The following is a 14044-nucleotide window of genomic DNA, read 5'->3' as shown; positions in this document are numbered from 1 at the left end:
AGTGCAAGGGAAACAACAGGATTAAGTATTGTACGAGTGAAAGTGAAGCAGAAAAAGAAGTGGGACAGTGAGGAAAACCAAAGCTTTCATTTTTCAGTTTATCAGTTTTTTTCTTTACCGCCAAAGAAAGACCTCGAGCAACAGGTCAAAGGACTTGTTAATAGTCTTATAATGGTACGCCTGAAGCATTGTAAGCCAGCCCAGTCACACAGCAGTTCGTGAAATAGTCACAAAATTTAAAGTAATGATTATTGTACATAGACACACATTTTGCTGGGGATTTTTTGTCCCGTCTGAAACCAGAAGTCAAAGTTAATTTATTTGTCACGTAACTACAGTAGTTAAGTAACAGCAGTTTCGGATTTATTTATACCCAAAACATGATCTTTTCCTAAACCTAATGTAGTTTTGTTGCCTAAGCCCAACCAAGTCGACCTTTTTGCTAAGCCTAACTAAGTACTTTTGTTGCCTAAGCTTAACCAAGTCTACCTTTTTGCTAAACTAAAGTAGTTTTGTTGCCCAAGCCTAACCAAGTGGATCTTCGTAGTTTTAAGTATTTTTTTATTTTAAAAAGACTGAAGCAGAAATTGAGACATGTGTTGCTGAACACAAAAAAACATGTTGTTGAAAAAAGGGAAATTCGTGTCCATGTCCACGAAGCAAACGGATTAAATTTTGTGACTATTTCACGAAAGTGCCGTGAGACTGTGTTGTGTAATCTATTTGTGCGTATGTGTGTGTGTGTGTGTGTGTGTTTTAACCTGGGTTAGCCTTGTGTGGCAGGTCTCAGGAAGCAGAGGCGTCAACCCAACCTGCAGGTTCTCACATTACACTTAATGATGTCGACTCTTCTTGCTTGAACAGACAAGGCTGAGTGTGTGTGTGTGTGTGTGTTTGTGTGTGTGTGTGCAGGTATATACTGTACATGTACACAGATAGTGAAATTCAAACAGACACATACTGTAAATACATTCATAAATTGAAGGATACATGCAGGTGCAAAGACAGACCGAGACAGATTCCGCGGACGGAGAAAGAGAAGAATAGAGCCAGAGAGGGATCATGTTCTAAACAGCCACTTCTGTCTGCACCACCTTGTTGGAGACATCTCAAATGGCTAATTGCTTAATCATGTGGAAGTGACAATAGCCCAACCTTGTTCTCATCTGTTCTCTCTTTCTCTCGGCCTTAATCCCTCCGTCGTCGTTCTGTGTGTGTTGCCTCGCTGTACATGTGTGCATTTGTTTGTCCCCCTCACTTTGTCTGTCCCTCACTCCGTGTGACTCATCATCTTCCTTATCTCACCTCATGCCTTCTTACTTTCTGTCACTCCCTCCGTAAGTCTGGGGAAGCTATTAAAGCGGTGGCAAATGGCTTCTTGGGTGACATTTGCTGACATTCAAGGAAGTGCATTTATCAGTGTACTACAGTTCACCTTGGTGAATGAAATCCATTTGTGGTGCTGTGATGGCCTGGTGGTCTCTCTCTCTCTCTCTCTCTCTCTCTCTCCCCTCATCCATCCCTGTCCCTAAATGGATGCCCAGTGTACAGGGAAATGGCAAGGTGGCGCGCAGCTTCGCAGCTGCTCTCAAATGTCACGCTGAAGAAAAAAAATCTTTAATGGGCTAAGTGTAGCCTTTCCAGCCCTAACTTGTCAGGTAATCAGAAATCTCTCTCTCACTCTCTCTCCGCTTCTCTCCTCACCCACCTTTTCCTCGTTCCTCAGCCCTCCCCTCCCCCAGGGCCATGACACACCACTAATTACCTGTTATACCAATCGGAGAGTGGGATGGCGTGAAAGAGGAAGACTGCTTTTAAGACGGGAAGATATCACATCCTCCTCCTCCTCCTCATCGCCTTCATTCAGCATATTTTTAGCCCGGTTATGATTTTTTTTTATTTATTTATTATTAAGCCAAGGCATAACTCTATGGCACTGGAGTCACCTGGAACATGACACCTCTTTTTTTTTATAAGTGGGTGATTTTCATGCAACTGAGGGGATTTCTTTCACCGCACCTGCAGGAACCAGTGTTAACCTGTTGCCGATTGTCACTGTTTCTCTCAGGAGGGTTTTCATGGTGACATCGGAAGACAGAACACAACACATTGGAGGCCCGATTTCAATCCGGTCCCTACACCCTCCCACTCCGTGATGGAGAGAACTCTGTTGGTAGTCACACTCATAGCTCAATGAAGTACCCTTCTTTAAGGTGTAGGGTATAAATACAGCGGCAACCTCAGGACCAACTTCCATCTCTCCGGCAAGGAAATAAATATCAGAATCAGAAATACTTTATTGATCCCCAGGGGGGAAACTGAGGTACGCTTTGCTCCCAATCTGGAATAAATATAGAAGAAATATGTATAACAACAATGCAAATAATAATGCTGAAAAATAGGATATATAATTAAGTATGATTAAAAAATACAACCAAGAATAGTTTAAATAAATATGAATATTAGTTTAAATGTACTGTATAAATAAAAGTCAGAGTAAACCTGATTATTGCACAGCTGAATTATTGCACTAAATTATTGTATTGTTAAGTCAGTATTGCACAGTTGAATATATAATAAATGATGGGGTTATAGCTGCTGACAGGGGTAAAAAAATAATAAATATATGTTGTATATATGTAACACTTTACAATCAGATGAACATGTCCACCGATTTCTAGACTAGACTAAGGGTATATTTGATCTTGTATTTACTTGAAGTTAATAACGTCTGTATGACAATAAACGATAAATTAAATATAAAATAAATAAATAAATAATAATTATAATAATAAATTAAATTAAAATAATAGAATAAATTAATTGTCTATCTTAGTTTGAGCAGTTTATGAGTAAATGTTTGTACTGGTAGTCGGACGGAACTGACATCGGAGCGTGTTCCATGACGAACACAAAACGGCGTTGCACGTCTTCAGTCAAGGCGGCTAAAACTCCCCACTGATTGGTTTGGGATGGCACTTAATATGGCGGACCCTCCACGCGAATGCGCAAACAGAGTGGAAGTGGATAGGGAGAAGGTGAGAGGGTGTAGGGGGTTTGGAGTTGGGCCGGAGTGTAAACAAACCCAACTAGCTTGTAACTGCATGAACGATGACCAAATGCTAATAGAACACATACTGTATATACGTATGTATTTTTTGGTAAAGCTTTTTGTTTAAATTGTTGTTAAACTATGGGTAATATTCTGCAGATTACTTTCTTGTTATTTTTCATGTAGAGTACCATTTAGAGTTAAACACTATTGTCTCACATTGCCATCCAATTACAGGTTTTAACATTTGCAGTAAACAGTTTCCTCACTTAAAAAAACAAACCTCGCCTAAAGGTAAGTAACAAATTACGACCCAGCTGAATGACAAACACGGATGTGATAGTGAAGTTTAACGTGACACGCACGCCTGGCAGAGATTTCCACTTCTCCCTCCGGGTGTCTGGTGATTGACAGTAGGCAGAGTCACGTAAAGTGCGCGTTGCAACGAAAACACTCCAAATGGTAACCTCTAAACGGTGACAATTAAGAAGGATGGATGTCCTGCTTTGGACACAGTGTGCGTAAACCTTTACTCTGTTCAAACACCTGTGGATCGGCATGGAACTGGAGAGGTAGTTGAAGCATCGTGAGAAATATAGAGCAGGCGAAGTAAAGTAAAGTGCATGCACTACATATAGTTTACTAACTGAGAAAAACATGATTATTCCGCTCCTATGGAAGTTCCCTGTTTTTTTGTTCCCATTGTGATGGAGATTATTTTTGTTCCTCATATAAAAATCACTTCTTTACTGATATATTCTCTTTTTGTTGACAGGCTTTACGCTCACAATGTTTATGTGTGTTGTGATTAAAATGCTAATGCCTGGTGAGGTGCTGCTCTCCAGAGTGCTTTGTGCTGGACAATAGCCCGGGTCAGTGTGTTGAGGCAGGCAGGGGAAGGTTGATTGTGGGCAGCCATGAAGCTAACTCGCCCAATCCACCAGACCCATTCACACCTGCACACATACTCACGTGTATATACACACATGGACATGTTTAGATAGGCAAGTAAAAGCACACTGCACCTGAATGGAAACAGGTACAGGCACTCACACCCTAACCAGCCTGCCGGCGTCAGAACACATGTACGCGCCCACACACACACACACACACACACACACACGCATCCATGCAAAAAGCCCATTCAGTAGCAGGGTGTAATGTTATTTTCTTGGAGGCAGAATGTTCAGAGCGAGCGTTAGAAGGAACAGACGAGGGAGGGATGACGCAAAAGGAGTCGTGAGGAAATAAAGAAATCATGAGTGACAGGAAGAGGGACGTGCAGCGAGAAGACGGGCGAGAGGGATGAATTGATGGAGTTGACCTTTTTGTGGTGTTCCATCCAAAAGAATACATTCATATTGATTTTTTTTTTAGATAAATACATTGTATGGCTGAGTTTTTTCTTCTTTCCCAGCACATTTCAAAATACAAGCCAAGACACAGGTACGTATGAGTGACATTTTGGCAGTTGAATAACATCCTGTTGAAATGCAAGCTAAGCAACAACTCCAAAAAGTAATTTCCATTTCTAATAATAAGGGCTGTCAATCAATTAAAATACTTAATCTTGATTAAAAACAGTAAGAATCTAACCCATAACTCGCACTGATCAATCAATTAAAATGCTTAATCGTGATTAATTTGCGATTAATCACGATTAATCGCAAATTAATCACATTTTTTATCTGTTCAAAATGAATCTTAAAGGGAGATTTTTCAAGTATTTAATACACTTATCAACATGGGAGTGGGGCAAATATGCTGCTTTATGGAAATGTATATATATATATATTTATTATTGGAAATTATTTAACAACACAAAACAATGACAGATATTGTCCAGAAACCCTCACAGATACTGCATTTAGCATAAAACAATATGCTCAAATCATAACAAGGCAAACTGCAGCCCAACAGGCAACAACAGCTGTCAGTGTGTCAGTGTGCTGACTTGACTATGACTTGCCCCCAAACTGCATATGATTATCATTAAGTGGGCATGTCTGTAAAGGGAAGACTCGTGGGTCCCCGTAGAACCCATTTACATTCACATATCATAAGGTCAGAGGTCAAGGGACCCCTTTGAAAATGGTCATGCCAGTTTTTCCTTTGGAGCATTATTTAGCCCGTTACAACCTAAAAATCGTAAAGTTGCGTTAATGCCTTAAGAAAATTGTTGGTGTTAAAACTAATTTGCGTAGTGCGTTATCGCACTAACTTTGACAGCCCTAACTTAAATAAATTGCATTATGTGGTTTGGATTATGCAAACAAACAAACAAGAGGTGAGTGAGATTTTAATTGTGGTGCTCACGCATTGAAAAATTGAAAATTCAACAGTAATTGTCGTTCCAGAATCAGTGTGTTCTCTATAACCCACAGATCTCAATGACAGTTTACATTGGAACGGCTTTCTACTGAAGAAACAGCTCAGGTGAACTATCTGCATGGCTGTATACCGCTAGAGCTAAGGTAAGTACCAAAACTGTTATCACAGATTTTTTCTGTTGCCACGCTTTTAATATCTGTCATTTATTACTGTAAATATATTATATGTAATATACATACATACTAGGGCCGTCAAAGTTAACGCGATGATAATAACGTGTCAGTTTTAAAGCTAGAGTGAAGATACTGGCATCATATGTAACTAGAAAACCTGATGAATCTATTGGTACCAACATAGCATACTAGCTTGTCGCAAATGGGTATCCACGAGTCTCCCCTTTACAGACATGCCCACTTTATGATAATCACATGCAGTTTGGGGCAAGTCATAGTCAAGTCAGCACACTGACACACTGACAGCTGTTGTTGCCTGTTGGGCTGCAGTTTGCCATGTTATGATTTGACATATTGTTTTATGCTAAATGCAGTACCTGTGAGGGTTTCTGGACAATATCTGTCATTGTTTTGTGTTATTAATTGATTTGCCTATTTGCATATTTGTCCACTCCCATGTTGATAAGAGTATTAAATACTTGAAAATCGCCCTTTAAGATACATTTTGAACAGATAAAAAAATGTGTGATTAATTTGCGCTGAATCGCAATTAAATATTTGAATCGATTGACAGCCCTAATACATTCATTATAAACTAGAGCGCCCAACTCACTTCTCTGTGCAATCTACGTCACAGCTTCTCTGAGAACAACAGACAAAACTGATGAAGGAAGGTGTTTTTTTCTTAGAAGACATTCATGAGGAATAAAGCTTGTGGATTTTCTGTAGGTAAAGTTTATATTGTGCTATTTTGGAGGTTTTTTTTTTGCAAATTTGATTGACCAAAGAAATGCTGAAAGTATATCTGCACAGAATACATCCACACATTCATATACACATCTGTGCATCACCTCTTGGACAGATCTAAAACACATACACAAGCAGTGTGTGTGTGCATGAGTGTGTGAGCATGCCCCCTGCAGACTTTGCTATGCCACCGACAGTGAATTGACGTGAACATGACTGAGTGTGTGTCTCAGTTATGATAGGGGAGGCCTGCCTAAACTACCGCCCCATCCACTCAGGACAAACAAACATATTCATGTGGACAGTTTTTTACACAGTTTTTCTCACACTAATTCTTTCTGCATTTCATAAAAATCAGAAACACAAAAACACCCATATACAAAAAAAATCCTCAGGGTTAAAACAAATACTCCTAAACTCTATGTTCATACACAAATAGTTTGCGTTCACTAATATATTTGTAGGAAACTTAATACCTTGAAATTTGCTCTACAGTATGTGCCCTAGATCTATGACAGTGATTTGTTTACCTTACATGCACTTGACTCTACTAACCTGTTTTAAAGAACTTAGACTGTGATGATCATTGAGCCTGCACCCAGGAAGGCTGATACAACATGTTTGTGATTTGTTGTCTTCTGCAAGATGCAGAAATTTGAGTACTTTTCATTTTGAGTGTAAACCAGTTTACTAGTGGGATGCATAATGTTGTCCAGATTACGTTTTTTTGTCAACATAATGAGACATGCTTACATTGAACGCCTCTACAAACTGTTCGTTGCTTACAAGCAGATTGGTGGCGGCATCACGTTTCACAAATCGTCGCTTGCGAATTCTAAAAAAAGAGGCTCTGGCGTGCTCATGCAGGTCACAAGTAGGACTTTTGTTTTAAATAGTTAAAGCTGTAGTAGGCAGGTTGGAGCCAATAGGATTGAAAAAAGTTATTTTTATAAAATGATCACTATATCCTGACAGTGGAACATGAGACAGGTAATCTGAAAAAAATCATGTACCTCCTTGTCCTCCGGTGCTCCCAACGACATCTGCAAGATTTCACAGACCGGAGGAAAACAACCAATCAGAGCCGAGCTGGAGCCTTGCCGTCTCTGAGCAGCTGTCAATCACTCGTGAACTCCGATCAAACGGTCAAACTAGACAGCGCTGATCAAATATGAATTAATATTCTGTTACTGTAATGCCTTTTTCTCACATAAAATGTTTTCAGAAACATCTTGTAGTGTACTGTTTAGCTGTAAAATGAGAAAATTTGTGACTGGGCAGCCATGTTGAGATCAGTTGAGGAAATACCAAGCACCGCCCACCAGCCGGAGCAAACTTCCTCCTTTTACAGCTAAACAGTACACTAAAAGATATTTCTGAAAACATTTTACGCGAGAAATAGTCATTACAGTAAAAGAATATTAATTCATATTTGATCAGCACTGCCTAGTTTGACCATTTGATCGGAGTTTGCGAGTGATTGACAGCTGCATCCGATGAATGAACAGCCAATAGGAACTCTCTCTCTCTCTCTCTCTCTGAAATGACCTGTGATTGGTCAAAGTCTCCCTTCATGGGTTAGATTTTCTAAAGTCCGAAAACAGAGCCATGAGGAGGAGCAGAAGTCTAGTTTTTTTTCTCAGAACACTTGAATTACAATATGCTGAAAGGTTGTTATGTTTACCCAATGATGCCAAAAACATTCTGCCTACTGCAGGTTTAAACATATTAAAATGAGCAATTCAAATCTCAACTTGCATGTTGCAAACTGGATGAAACAGGTCCCCTAGCAACTAAAGTATGATCAACATTTTCATGGTTATGTTTAGGCACCTTGAAGCACTTGGTTAAGGTTTTGTCCAAAACATATTTGAAATGTTTATATACTATTAGTATATACATTCATTTTGTAGTGGGAGAAAGGGTTGCAAAGACACACACAGCAAAGGATGCATTTACACATACATGTGTACACACACACACACACACACACAGAGAGAGAGAAAGAAATGATTAAGTATCTCTCTTCCTTCTTAATGAGAAAAAGCATATCTGCAGTTAGATTTGGTAATTATTAATTATTAGAGGGTACACTGCCTCAGAGTTCTTAGTAGGGTGACGGGGCCACGGTGATAAGATGCAGTGCCACACTAATAGTGCCATCCACTAGCACAGCGCTTCAAAGATGCTGGGAGTGGCAGCCATGACACTTTGAGGCTCCGCTGAGGAGGCCGCGCGGCAATCATAATTGTTTCTAGATCAAGAAGGCCGTAATTAATTTGCCCGTCTTGAAGTTCGGAAAAAGGGAATAATGGCTGCTGGTAAAGAGGAGACAGTGGAAGGTTGTGTGTGAGTGTGTGTGTGTGTGTGTGTGTGTGTGTGTGTGTGTGGGCGCTGTCAGCGTCTGAGTAATAATGAAAGCTGTGCAAAAGCAATGAGGATGGAAAAAAAGAAGCTTGAAGCGATGTTTAGATGTTTAGCTACGTGCCGTCTGTCCACAACAGGGGCTAAGGTGGTGTGTGTGTTTGTGTGTGTGTGTGTGCATGTGTGTGTCTTAACGCCATCCCATTGCGATGGAATTGAAATGCCATAACAGCGACAGTTCGTCCGGCTGCTTCTCTCCACTTAATAGTTCTACTGCGGCGGTATTTAATGCAAGGGGGCCCTGGCTTTTTAAAAACTATTTAAAAGAACGCACACAAATCACAGTGTGCAGAAAATGACCGTCTTAATGAAAACAGTGTTCCCTCAACACTGCCCAGCGGGAGTCCCGGGACCTGGGGGAGTACTTGGGAATGCAGGGACCACAGGGTGCAGAATAATGACCATGGAACCTGGACTGCAGAGTGCACGCTTATTATGCTAAAAGGCAGGACTGGTAGCCTAAGGGGCTGAGATGGGAGGGCAGAAACATACATACATAAACATAGGGAGGGGACAGCTGTTCCTTAATAACCCTCTGGTAAATGGTGGCCGAAGGTAATTAAGGTGCCGAGGGGGGAACGGAGAGAAAAACACTATTAGTCAGCTTATAGAAAGTTGCTTTAACAAGTAAGTTGGGAGATCCAGATGTCAAAGGACTACTGAAGGTTAGTTTATTCATATCAAGACCAAGCCATACGTCTTCTTTTTCAAATTCATATGGCCAAGACAGAAGCCATAATTTACTCTCAAAGTTCACGTGATAATAACGCGTTAACGCAAATTTGTTTTAACGCCACTAATTTCTTTAACGCATTAACGCAACTTGCAATGTTTAGGTTGTAGCGGGTTTTAAAGCTAGAGTGAAGATACTGGTGTCAAATGAAACTATAAAACCTAAGGAATCCATCGGTACCAACCATGTCATGCTAGCTGCTGCAAAGGAGGCTAAATAACGCTCCAAATTTACACTAAACTTTGGAGAGGAAAAACTGGCATGGCCATTTTCAAAGGGGTCCCTTGACCTTTGACCTCAAGATATGTGAATGTAAATGGGTTCTATGGGTACCCACGAGTCTCCCCTTTACAGATATGCCCACTTTATGATAATTACATGCAGTTTTGGGGCAAGTCATAGTCAAGTCAGCACACTGACACACTGACAGCTGTTGAGTTTGCCATGTGCATATTTTTTTATGCTAAATGCAGTACCTGTTAGGGTTTCTGGACAATATTTGTCATTGTTTTGTGTTGTTAATTGATTTATAATAATAAATATATACATACATTTGCATAAAGCAGCATATTTGCCCACTCCCATGTTGATAAGAGTATTAAATACTTGACAAATCTCCCTTTAAGGTACATTTAGAACAGATAAAAAAATGTGTGATTAATTTGCGATTAATAAACTATGGACAATCATGCGATTAATCATGATTGAATATTTTAATCCATTGACAACCCTAATTTATAATTTTTTTTGAAGTGTGACTGTCCTCAACGGTTGTTTCTTCATTTATTTAATTGACCTGTTCACGTTTTTCTGAGCTTGATGTCATGCAAAGTGTGTGACTTCGACAAAGAAGACCACAGTGCATGTCCCGTTTCCTTACAGCAGACAGCGTTGATTCTTTTTGACCATGAAGGCCTTAATTAGGTAGTTTTAGCCAAAACCCAACAAGACCTCAACAGTAGAGGTGTCAGATTAGAAATTGTTCATGAGCCATTTTTGGAACAGTCATGTATTACTTTGAAAAAAATACTGCATAAACACAACTTATAATCAACCTATTTTATTATGAAGGTGTGGGCAGGATATACAGACGTAGGCAAAGTTGTTGGTAACGTTCCGTTAAAGAGAGAAAAACCCACAATGGTCACTGAAATAACTTGAAACTGACAAAAGTAATAATAAATAAAAATTTACTGAAAATTAACTAATGAAAATCAGCTGTTGCTTTTGAATTGTGGTTCAACAGAATCATTTTAAAAAACAAACTGATGAAACTGGCCTAGACAAAAATGATGGTATCCCTAGAAAAGATGTAAAATAATGTGACCATAGGGACATATTAAACTAAGGTGTGTCCTGTAAATAGCATCACAGGTATCTTCAAACTTGTAATCAGTCAGTCTGCCTATTTAAAGGGTGAAAAGTAGTCACTGTGCTGTTTGGTATCATGGTGTGTACCACACTGAACATGGACCACAGAAAGCTAAGGAGAGAGTTGTCTCAGGAGATTAGAAAGAACATTATAGACCTTCATGTTAAAGGTAAAGGCTATAAGACCATCTCCAAGCAGCCTGATGTTCCTGTGACTACAGCTGCTCATATTATTCAGAAGTTTAAGGTCCATGGGACTGTAGCCAACCTCCCTGGACGTGGCCGCAAGAGGAAAATTGATGACATATTGAAGAGACGGATAATACGAATGGTAACCAAAGAGCCCAGAACAACTTCCAAAGAGATTAGAGGTGAACTCCAAGGTCAAGGTACATCAGTGTCCGATCGCACCATCCGTCACTGTTTGAGCCAAAGTGGACTTAATGGAAGACGACCCAGGAGGACACCAAATCATAAAAAAGCGAGACTGGAATTTGCCAAAATGCATATTGACAAGCCACAAAGCTTCTGGGAGAATGTCCTTTGGACAGATGAGACAAAACTGGAGCTTTTTGGCAAGTCACATCAGCTCTATGTTCGCAGACGAAGAGATGAAGCATCCAAAGAAAAGAACACTGTACCTAATGTGAAACATGGAGGAGGCTCGGTTATGTTATGGGGCTGCTTTGCTGCATCTGGCACAGAGTGTCTTGAATCTGTGCAGGGTACAATGAAATCTGAAGACTATCAAGGCATTTTGGAGCGAAATGTGCTGCCCAGTGTCAGAAAGTTTGGTCTCAGTTGCAGGTCATGGGTCCTCAAACAGGATAATGACCCAAAACACAGCTAAAAACACCCAAGAATGGCTAAGAACAAAACATTGTACTGTTATGAAGTGGCCTTCTATGAGCCCGGATCTAAATCCTATTGAACATCTGTGGAAGGAACTGAAACATGCAGTCTGGAGAAGGCACCCTTCAAACCTGAAGCAGTTTGCTCACGAGGAGTGGGCCAAAATACCTGTGGACAGGTGCAGAAGTCTCATTGAGAGTTACAGAAATCACTTGATTGCAGTGATTGCCTCAAAAGGTTGTGCAACAAAATATTAAGTTAAGAGTACCATCATTTTTGTCCAGGCCAGTTTCATTAGTTTGTTTTTTAAAATGATTCTGTTGAACCAAAATTCAAAAGCAATGTCTCATTTTCATTAGTTAATTTTCAATAAATTTTTATTTATTATTACTTTTCTCAGTTTCAAGTTATTTCAGTGACCTTTGTGGGTTTTTCTTTCTTTAACGGAAGAGTACCAACAATTTTGCCTACGTCTGTACTTGTGTGATATGAATATGAATGATATGCATCGTCCTACAATTTGACAGGTGTCCATATACAAATATAAAAATGATGTTTGGATTAAGGCCCTGTCTACACGTATACAGCTATTTTTAAAAACTGATATTTTCCTCTCTGTTTTGGCCTCCCGTCCACACGCAAACAGAGTTTTGGGTCACAAAAAAAGTTGTTTTTGAAAACGCCTTCTAAGGTGCAGATTTAAAAAAAAAACTCTGGTTACTTCGTATCTGTGTGGACGTGTAAAACGGAGTGTTTGGAAAACGATGACGTCCTCTCCTCATTCCGCGCATACCCATTGTTTCTGTAATGAGCATGCGCCAGAAACAATAACAAAGATGGCGGACTACCGGCTTTTTTTGCGTTTTGTGATCACTGCTGGGACTAATTACTACTTTACATTTGAAAAATGTTACAGTCACAGGAGTCCAAAGAAGGAACACATTAAACATGTCGAGGCTGAACGGTGATTGAATGTGCTTTCGGGCGATTGAAGGCGAGGTTTGGAGCACTCGATGGACATAAACCTGAATGACCTCCCTTTCGTCATTTATGCATGTAAAGAGAGTTGAAGACGGCAGAGTGATGACAGGAATCCAAGCCTGCTACCAACAATAGCTGTTATCAAACTGACTGTAATGAAGCTGAAGGGAAGGGAGTGAGAAGGGTCGTAACAAAATTTCCTTGACCCCTAACTTGTGATCTCACTCGTGGTGACATGTAAATATTACGGTGACTGTTTGGACTTGTTTTTGCGTTCGAATGTGGACGAAGATATTTTGTAAAATGAAGGTTGTGTAAGCAGATTTTTTTTTTTTCAAACGGAGGGGAAAATATCTGTTTTTAGAAATATCTGTGTAGATAGGGCCTAAATCTCTTTTTTCATTTCCCATCTGCTCATGCTGTTTTCTGCACATCTAACCTCAACATGAACTTGAATATGGTGCAATGACCTAAAGTGTTATTTCCCTGTATCCATGTGTGTGTGTGTGTGTGTAGTGTGTATGTGCGTGCACAGGCAAATGGGTTAATATTTTATAAGCTCTTGACTTAAGTAATAAACAAAGATTGCTGCCAACAACATGCAACGCGGAAGGTGATGATGATAGTGATGATGCTGACAGATTTGATGATAAGACAACAGCTGTCACTGATGATGACTGTGGTGGCAGTGATGCTTCCTTTGTGTGTGTGCGTGTGAGTGTGTGTGTGTGTACCTGACTTATTTTCTTCATCCTCGGATTGGATTCCAGAGCAAAGAGGTGTGTTGCTAATCTCTGCAAGAATGTCAGGTGTGTGTATGTGTGTGTGCGCGTTTGACAGGGAGAGCGTTGATTACACCCTCCTCTCCAACACCGAGAGCCGACATTTCTCAAGTGTGTGTAATTATAGTGAGCACACAGCCTCCTAAGCATCCTGTCAATCTGAATCAGAAAGAACACACTCACACGCACATGTACACATGCACACAAACACAAAAAAACTATTGTGTTCTGAGGGTGCTTTCAAGTGTGTGCAATTAGCCCGTATGTGTGCGTGTGTGTGTGTATGTGTGTGTGTGTACATGTGCATGTATGTGTCTGATTTTAGCCCTGCAACCCTCCTGTCCTGTGTGAGAATTTGGCTCCAGAGATTGCGTACATGTCTGCACAGAGCCTGCTCCTCGCTCCTCCTCTTGCACAATGACAAGGTTTGGGTTTCAAACACACACACACACACACATGCACACACATACACACACACACACACAGACAGTCAGTCAGGTGCTAAATAGAGGCTGTCCCGATTACCCTTTTAGCTTATAGCTCAATTATGGTCTAAATGAGTATCTAGGCCCAAGGCCAAAGCTGTCAAACCGTCCTG

At 40.2% G+C, this 14044-nt stretch overlaps 1 long non-coding RNA gene across 1 annotated transcript; it reads right to left on the bottom strand.

Annotated features, from left to right (window-relative positions):
* Positions 1-388: 388 nt before the first annotated feature.
* On the bottom strand, positions 389-13660 carry LOC119495319. The gene is made up of 3 exons (XR_005208441.1): positions 13650-13660; positions 10919-10922; positions 389-469 (listed from the first exon to the last, which is right to left on the bottom strand). It is a non-coding gene; the product is annotated as an uncharacterized LOC119495319 (long non-coding RNA).
* Between the last annotated feature and the right edge of the window lie 384 nt (positions 13661-14044).

The sequence above is a fragment of the Sebastes umbrosus genome, chromosome 10, assembly GCF_015220745.1.
Source record: "Sebastes umbrosus isolate fSebUmb1 chromosome 10, fSebUmb1.pri, whole genome shotgun sequence".
NCBI lineage: Eukaryota > Metazoa > Chordata > Actinopteri > Perciformes > Sebastidae > Sebastes > Sebastes umbrosus.
Note: the sequence above shows the minus strand (reverse complement) of the source record. Positions and strands in the feature narration are given on the sequence as shown.